The sequence below is a fragment of the Cyclopterus lumpus genome, chromosome 9, assembly GCF_009769545.1.
Source record: "Cyclopterus lumpus isolate fCycLum1 chromosome 9, fCycLum1.pri, whole genome shotgun sequence".
NCBI lineage: Eukaryota > Metazoa > Chordata > Actinopteri > Perciformes > Cyclopteridae > Cyclopterus > Cyclopterus lumpus.
Window position 1 is genome coordinate 12,880,024 of NC_046974.1, and position 8,448 is coordinate 12,888,471.

At 41.9% G+C, this 8,448-nt stretch overlaps 1 protein-coding gene across 2 annotated transcripts in view; it reads right to left on the bottom strand.

Annotated features, from left to right (window-relative positions):
- tcf7l1b (transcription factor 7 like 1b) overlaps positions 1-983 on the bottom strand; it is a 31,019-nt gene extending 30,036 nt beyond the window's left edge. The window contains exon 1 of one of the 2 annotated variants that reach the window (XM_034541742.1): positions 43-983. The gene's annotated coding sequence lies outside the window, so the exon portion shown is untranslated. The remainder of the gene's footprint in view (positions 1-42) is intronic. The other variant, XM_034541741.1, reaches the window with a different exon arrangement.
- Between the last annotated feature and the right edge of the window lie 7,465 nt (positions 984-8,448).

The window sequence follows — 8,448 nt, forward strand, 5'->3', positions numbered from 1 at the left end:
TCTGAGTAGCGTGGAGACGGTTTTATATGCGCAGTTCCTTACCTCGGAGTCGGACGAGCTGCTGTTGTTTTCTGACTCGTTTCACCAAGGAGGATTTCACATCATCCAAATCCCTGTCCGCTGACACATTTTCGGATATCTTGTCCTCCTGCTCGCCCTCGTCTTAAAAGATATCATCTCGTCATGGCCCCCAAATCATCCCCACCACCTCCGTTCAACTGTGGCATTTTGCAGAATTGATAGTGTCGAGGGGGAGAGAAAAACAATGGCAATAACAATTGACTTTTAAACGCTCAGTGTAGTCCAAACGTGTCACTAGAGTAGTAACCTAACTACGATGAATTGTTCATGTTTCAAAAATTCCGTATCATCCTCTGAACGTGGTCCCGCGGTCATGACGAGCCGTGTGATAATAATCCACAGTTAAAGTTACCACAGAGTTACAAAATATTGATGGATATTTGGCGTCAGCGGCCGGATGCGCAGAAAACTTGGCAAAGTTTGGTCTCCGTCGCAGCTTGTGGACAACTTGTGTCTGTCCGTGTTGTGCTGCTGAGGAATGGGACTCTCTCTCCTCCGCGAGCCCGCGATACCACATAAACTACAGTCCAGGCGACCGGGAGGCTTACTCCGAGAGCAAGAAACACGTCCGATTTCATCTCCTAATATCCATGTGTGAGAAAACAATGGCTCGCGGTTTTTTTTTTTTTGTAAAGAAAAAAAAAAAAAGAAGAAGAAAAAAAACACGAGACGGTCAGGCTGCAGTTTTCTTCACTTCTCACTCGCTTCTTTTTTTTTTTTCTCCTGGAGAACCAGCCGTCGCGCTTTTCTCTAACAATGTGTATAAAACAGCAATATAACCGGATGTAAAAGTATATATATTAAAAAAATGTTCAACGGGACGTGATCGCCCTTTCCCTCCACATTGCTGCCGGGGAATGCGCCCCAGAAAAACTACTTGGTTGTTCAAGTGGAAGAAAAGCGCAGCCCGGTCCGGAGGGGCGGAGGTCAGCAGTGAAAACCGACACTTCATTCACCAGCATGGAGATCAGCTATTCGCTCTTCCCCTCAGCCGCCAGCACACAGCCAGCACACAGCCAGCACAATGAGGGAGGCTTGTACATGGAGAAATACAGTAACCACATATAATAAAGACAGGGTTTATATTCATGATGATGATTCATTATTATTAGTGTTGTTATAAGCATTAGGATTATTATTACTGATCGTGAAGAATATATCTATAGAGGAAAAAAAAAACTATGTTGTCTGTGTCATTGGAACCCAACTTGTGTGTTTCCCCTTGTTTAAATAAACTTGAGCAGCAGTCTATATATCCTGCTGATATCTCCAGTATTGTTTGTCAGGGCAAGAGACCACACTGCCTCCATCTGTGTGAAAATAACAGACCCGGATTTAGTGAGAAAGTCATAATTACACACTGCCATGCAAATTGCGTGTCCTGAAACACTACGCTGGGAAAGACAAAGCTCAATAACACCTGGGATAAGCATTGGCCCATTATGGCACAACTGTACGCATGACAGTGAGGCAACACGCCTCTGAAAATACAGGCCTCTTATGACAAGACAAGCCTCACTTTTCTCTCTCTCTCCCCAGACTGACAGACATGGCCCCATTGTTGTTTTGAGGAACAGGATTGGAGGCCCGGATTTACAACCGTCTTGGAAGAAGGAAGAAGGGAGGTTACAACTTGTGTTCTTTGTTCCTGCTGCAGTAAGCTGCATATACATCTTGTGTGGTTTTTTTTAATTAATGAAAAATAAATGTTCTGCTCACAAAGCATCAACTGTTTTAAAGTTTGGTGGAACCCAAAAGTTAGCTGCTACTTTTTTTTTTGTTTCCCTGAAGCTCTTTTAGAACATGTTCTATGTTCACCTGTCTAAGTCCAGATCCAATGGACCTCAGCCTTCTCTTTACTTCTTGATTGCTATTCGACAGGCTTCCCCCCGTTTGAGAAAAGAAGTCATTGATGTTGTCGACTGCGTGTCAGCAAGCTGAGGGTTGACTGACAATTCAGCAGTGTCTCCACGGGCCTCATTATATCCACACTCCTCCTGGGTGTGTGTGCAGGGCGCGCGTCCGTGTGTGTATTTGTATTCAGTTAGAAGCAACATCTACTGTAGTTGCATACTGCATCGTCTATGCCATTGCATTGTGGTTATGGGAATAGTGGGTTTATCATACATAACAAATGTTTGCACTTGCATACACACACATAGATGAATAATTGCCTCAGGGCTACATATCATCTTTGTGTTGTGATACAGTATGGAGAGAATGCATTCTCCCGATGAGGCACAGACAAGTTGTTTGTCCACATTTGTGATGCAGTCTTTTGGTATAGTTTCCTATATTTTCCTCTTTTTTTTTCTTAACGTATCACATGTCAGAGATGTAACAGACCATGCGTGTCCCAGCATGTGTAATTACAATCATGCAGTGTCATGCACCATAGCTGTATGAATGATTGATAAAAGAAATCAAATATTAAAACAACGTCAACATGGAAAAAATAATAATGACATGCATAAGCAGTTGCTGAACAGGAATATCTCCTAAATACTGACACTTCTCACACGCGCACAAGTTTCAGCAGTGTGTTATTAAAGCACCATTGGCATGCAGTAAGTAGACTGTTGTTCACAGTAAGCTGTAACAGCACAATGAGATATAGCAGTTCTGTGATAAATGTGAAAAAAAAAGAAATCAAGTGTATCTGAAATGTTTTAATCCAAGGTGAGAGAAAGCCACCAATTAAAAAATAAAAGGAAGCCTATTGTTACAAATGGGCTGCAGGCGTGAACATAAAGCCACAGTTATTGATTTCTTTCAGCTTTGGTGGAAAAACATAATTATTATACATATATGTGTAGCGAATGATAATTCCAGGTGTTTTTAACGTGCTTTGTGTTGGTACGAAGCCCCTCACTTACTTTGATGTATTCATCAAAACGGCTGCACTTGAGTATTTAATGAGAGTTAATTTCTTCATACCTGCAACACGTGAGACATCATTTGTATGTATCTCTTTTTTGAATGTACTCATGTATCGCTCCCTTCCCTCTTGCCTTTTTGGAGTGGGATTGGTTTTAACTGGAAGTTGATGAGGGGTCAGGAGAGATGCGAACAGCCACAATCTTAGCCTGGGGGCAGATCGACTGGTGGCCAGAAAATTTATTCAGTGGATGCTGTCCCTGCATCTGCCTTACTTTGAAGTTGGTCTCCCAACTCTGGCTTGTCGTACGTGACAGTGTGTTAATTCCCCCCCCCCGAAAAAGCAGAGATTGAGCACTCGTGTGTGTCGATTCCCCGTGTATGTCTTTCCACGCGTGGTGTGTGTGTTCCTATCGGAGTGTGCTTGGGGTGTTTGTGTTTGTGTGGCATTATGTGCGTGTATGTGTGTGTGTGTGTGTGTGTGTGTGTGTGTGTGTTTGAAAAAGGGTGAAAGAGGGAGGGAGGAGAGAGGGAGAGATGCTGTGTGCCCAATCCAACTCGCTTTGGAGAATTCAAGGTCATTCTTTTATGTTTTGCCAACCATCGGTCAATCAGTTTCCAATCAAAGTGGTGCTTAATTCAGCAGTAATTTACCATGTCCTCATCACGTTTTCGCCCTCACTGTTCCAGATGTGTTAAAGCATTTCCCTTGTCTTCTCTCTGATCTGATGCAGTGTGTCCAACATGTCAAGCTCTCTAATAATACTAGTTAAAGTGTGAGGAGGACATGTCAGATCGCACAATGTGCTATTGCTGCTTCCATCTATCTCACTTCAGGAGATTTAGGTCTCACTTGATTGTCTTTGAAGCATACCCAAATCATGTTCTTTCTTTAATCCGTCGTGTCCTCCCACAATGGCTCCATTCATTTCTTTGTACAGCTTTGAATTTCTGAAGATTGAGCAAAAAAAAACGTCAAACCAATCTGAAACTATTATAATAGATGTGGCCTCATATTGTTGCATATATTATGCTGCCATTGAGATTCATGCACAGTATGTAAAACATATTGTTTTCTAGTGTTTTTATATAACTAAAATACAAATTCAAGGGTTTCAAATCATTCAATATGCCATTGATGTTGAGTTTTTCCATTAGATCCATACATTTTCTCTTATGACATCATTTTATAAACATAAAGTGTGTACAGCCTTATTTCAGACAACACCAAAGGATCAACAGATTCAACATAACGAAAACTAAACATTTGACTTTTCAACAAAGGGCAGGATCACTGCAGATGGATTTACACAACTATTTTGCATCACCACTGTGCCATATTAGCTCACCTCTTCAGTCATCACACTAAGTCTGGATGGGAGTGCCTCATGCAATCATGAATCGCACAAAAATAACCTCATATCCGTTTTAATCCACAGAAATGGCTCCTTTCCAGGCTGGTAGGGGCGTATATGGCATTTTAAGACTGTGTAAGGATATGATTAGATGACAGTTTTTTACTGCCTTAAGGGTGTAGCTGAAACACTAAACTGTGCAGAGAAGAGAAAATAAAGACTTTGTTGCAAACTTTTGTTCCCTTGCCTTTCTCTTTCTCTCTTGCATTTTCTTGCATTTGTAGTAGCTTTTACTGAATGGGTCCATGAAGTGTTTGGTAGACCAAAAACACTCAAATACAACTTTATAATGAAATGGATGTTGACTGAGTGAATTGAGTAAGATTCAGATGAATTAACACATATGAGCAGTGCTTGAACTGCTTTGACTCGTACATTTAATGATTGAATAATGAATATTGCCTTTGCAAAAAGCTAATTTAAAGCCGCTCGTACAAAGGGTTGCAACATTATGAAACTTAAAAGACATTCAACCATGTCCGAGTCCTCCCGTTCAGATTTACATGGTTGCTAAGAAGTGCTCGCTCACGCCTCTTGACTGAAATTACATGTTCATGTTTTTCTGTATTGCAGAGGATGCTTTTTAAGGAGCATTATTTCTGAGAACTTCAAAGCCTGCCAAAAGCACTCTCCTTTTGGAGTGTGCAGCAGCTTGAAAATGTACTTATATTTTCCAAATGGACAGGAAGAGGCCCTTACTGGTATTGAGGTGATACTAATGCATTGTGGCGCTAGTTTTTCAGCAAAAACTCATTTTACAGAACAAAAATCCAGTCCGTAATAAGTACTATTAATCTTTTACAGGCTTTTTAAAATATTAACTTTAATTTTTCCATCATTTAAAATACAAGAGGACAAATATACTGTTTATTTTGCTGTGTCTATCTGGAAATGTGTCTTTTATGGCTTAAGGGAAAAAGCAAGCAGAGCCAACAATGCCAGCAGGTCCTCATGGATACTATTTACCATGCACAGCTCTGTGGCTACCATCATTGTCCACAAAGCCTGAGTCAGACTCTGTACTACATGCTGCATCCAGACTTTCTGCTATCGCCTGGTTTTATTGATCCAGTTAACATTATCGCTCACAAGGTCATAGTTTTCAACTGTCTGTGTTTTCTCAGCTGAGGATGCATTGCAGCGCTCCTCGGAGGATTGGAGATTCTTTCCTGTGATACAAAACCCTGCCTAAGTGAGAGGCTGTTGACTTTATTTAATATGTCGTCCAGATTTTTTTTTTTATGAGCTTCACGCAAATGAAATGGTTTGCATTAAGCGTGAACCATACGTTCCGCAGAGGCATGCACGGCTGCAGACCAGCTGGAAGTAACTTGAGCCCCTCGGTCACTTATCAGCCCTGGCATCCCTACCATTTCCCATAGCCATCTTCAAGCCAGAAGATCCAACCATTGTTTTCATCTCTGTGGGCCCTGTGTTAACTCAGCAGTGCCTCGCTGATTGTTGCAGAGATATTAAAGAAAACGGTAGATTTGTCTTTGTCCATATAACCCTGTCTTGTGACATTCAAGCGCTGTGTGTCTGTGCAAGTATGTGTGTTGAGGGGGGTTCTACTTGATGCAGTTCTAGAGCAGCTGCACCTGCCCTGCATGTCAACAACAGGGTCTGGAGCAGACACTCAAGAAGAGAGGTGGCTTTCACACCACTGGCCTCACTGAAGCTGCTTACTTTCCAAAGACAACAATGACCACGCTGCTCTGCTGCGCCACAGAGCTTTTAGGCTCTATAGGCTTGGCGCCTGGTCTGTGTGGCCTCGAGATTATCTCCCGACTGAGCCCTCTACATACAAGCTTATTGGACTTCCTCATGTCCCCTTGTTTTTGTGGCTCTAAAGTTTCCAGGATGCTTTTTGACTGTCTGTTTTACACATAGAGACAGGATCCCCCGTGGGGGTTGTTAGGAGGTTACAGGGGGGTAGTAAAGAGGTCAGGGAGAAACTGTCAGTCTATTTCCTTTCTCTGGCCCTTGGGAAACATGCACACAAGTCTTCTGCATATTTTTAGTGTACTTGCTGTTTTTTTGTCTTTGCCATATCCACAGGGAGGAGATAAAGTTATTCCCAGACAATGAGGGACTTTTGTTTTTCACATGGATTACTTATTATTAGTGTTGTCTTTTACTCTCTCTAGCTATAGAATGGCTATGGCCAGCACACAGTCAGAATAATGCACAGGGTCTGGAAACCATCAACTTTATGTGTTGGTGTGTAAATCTCTCTTCCATAGAATTTCTATAATCCTTTGCTGGAGGTTGCCTCACAGTTGAATGTCTACAGCTGGTAGTGTGTGCACAATCACAGGAGGCGGGGTTACTGTGAAGAAAAATAAATTGATGTGCTGGTAGTGTACTCTTTGCAGGGAGTCATCTTGATCTGGATGTACCGGTCTCGAACTGAAAATGTTCATAATTGTAGAGGGGGAAAAGAAATCCAAGATAAATTGCATAATTAAGCAAAGTGCAGCTCCCTCTCTTCCTGGTGTCAAGGTTAAGGCAAGTTTTGAGTGATTCATCTGAGAGAGGCACCTCTCATAAAGCTGCTGGGCAGTCATGCTCATTTACATTCAGACATTATTTTCAGAGAATCACCTGAAATGTCCCGTAGCCCGGGTTAATGTTACTCACAGGCATGTCTTCCTGCCTGCACCACATTTTTCCTTGTGTTATCTCTGCATCATCGTCACTCGTTCTCTTCGCTGCAGATCATTCCTTCTTGGGTGAATGACAACCTGCACTTAGCTGCTGCTGTATGTGTGTTAAATAACTGTGCGCTTTAAAAAGAAAACACTGTTCATGTTGCTCTGTCGAGTTACATCATCTTTAAACCATCTAGGTTAATATCATTCTCTGTGTTCTGGCCTCAGTCACTATGTGTGTTGTCCCTCATGTGCTTCCTCATTATATGTAAGTGCTGTGAGGCTGGTGGGTCTTCTGACATAGACTGTGGTGAGAAGGATTTAGCTCTAAGATCAAGTGCTATTGTAGGAAATCCTCCAAGTGAAGAAAGCCACCTTGAAGATATTACATGTAAACAGAGAGCTTGTTGAACTACATTAAGATGATCGTTCTTGCTTTCCAATTCCACAACAAAATGATCACTCAGTGAATTGGACGGTATACATGGCGATAAAAAAAGTATTTTCTTTTTTGCTTTGGCCCACCTCTCTATAATGCTTGACTCTGCAGCTGCAGACTGCACTGTGGAAAACAAACAGTGCAGTGCAGCTGGGCTTCTCAAGACAGCAAAAGGGGAATTTTAATCCCATTTTTTTTTCTTTGGCACCAGTCAGATTTATTTGGTCATAAAGAAAGGAAAAAGCACCCCACCATCTGAGAAGGGTTGGGAAGTGAGAACACAAAATATGCCAGAACCCCAGTTGCAGACTGAGAAACACAACAGGCCAGGAAATGATCCCCCAATAGGTCAAAGTGCTCAAAGTGCAGAGGAGTCTAATTAAGTTCATGATAGTGACACATTACTGGGATACCTGGACAGCTCACATCAGCCAGTTCATACTTACAAGGAGCAGTAGGAGCAGAGTAAATATGTTACTGTGCAGACTTTATCACCAGTAACAGTTTAATCACCATGAGGCCCATAAGCACGACAGCTAAAGGCTAACCTGCATGTGTATCTCATCCATTCCCTGCAGCGCCATCTGAAAACAAACTATCCGGAGAGCCTCAAACCATTTCCAGCTGTCACGTCCCCGTTCCAGTATAACTCCTAACCTGATATGACAGGGCAAGATGAGGGTCAGGCCTCAAGGAAGATTCATAACATGTAACTTAAGCTATGAGCATTATGTTCATAATTGCCTGTGTGTTGAAGAATGAAGATGGCCAAGTGTGCACCTATTGTTGCTCATGTTACCTTTATTAACTTCTTATTTTACATCAGACACTCCAAGTCTTCATACATACAAACAACAAGGCTAAACAAAATACATTAAAAAAAACACAATCATGCAGTGGTTGAATGTAATAAGTAGAAAAACATGATCACATATGTCACATTATGACAGAACAAACTATCCAACCCCACATAACATAGTTAAAA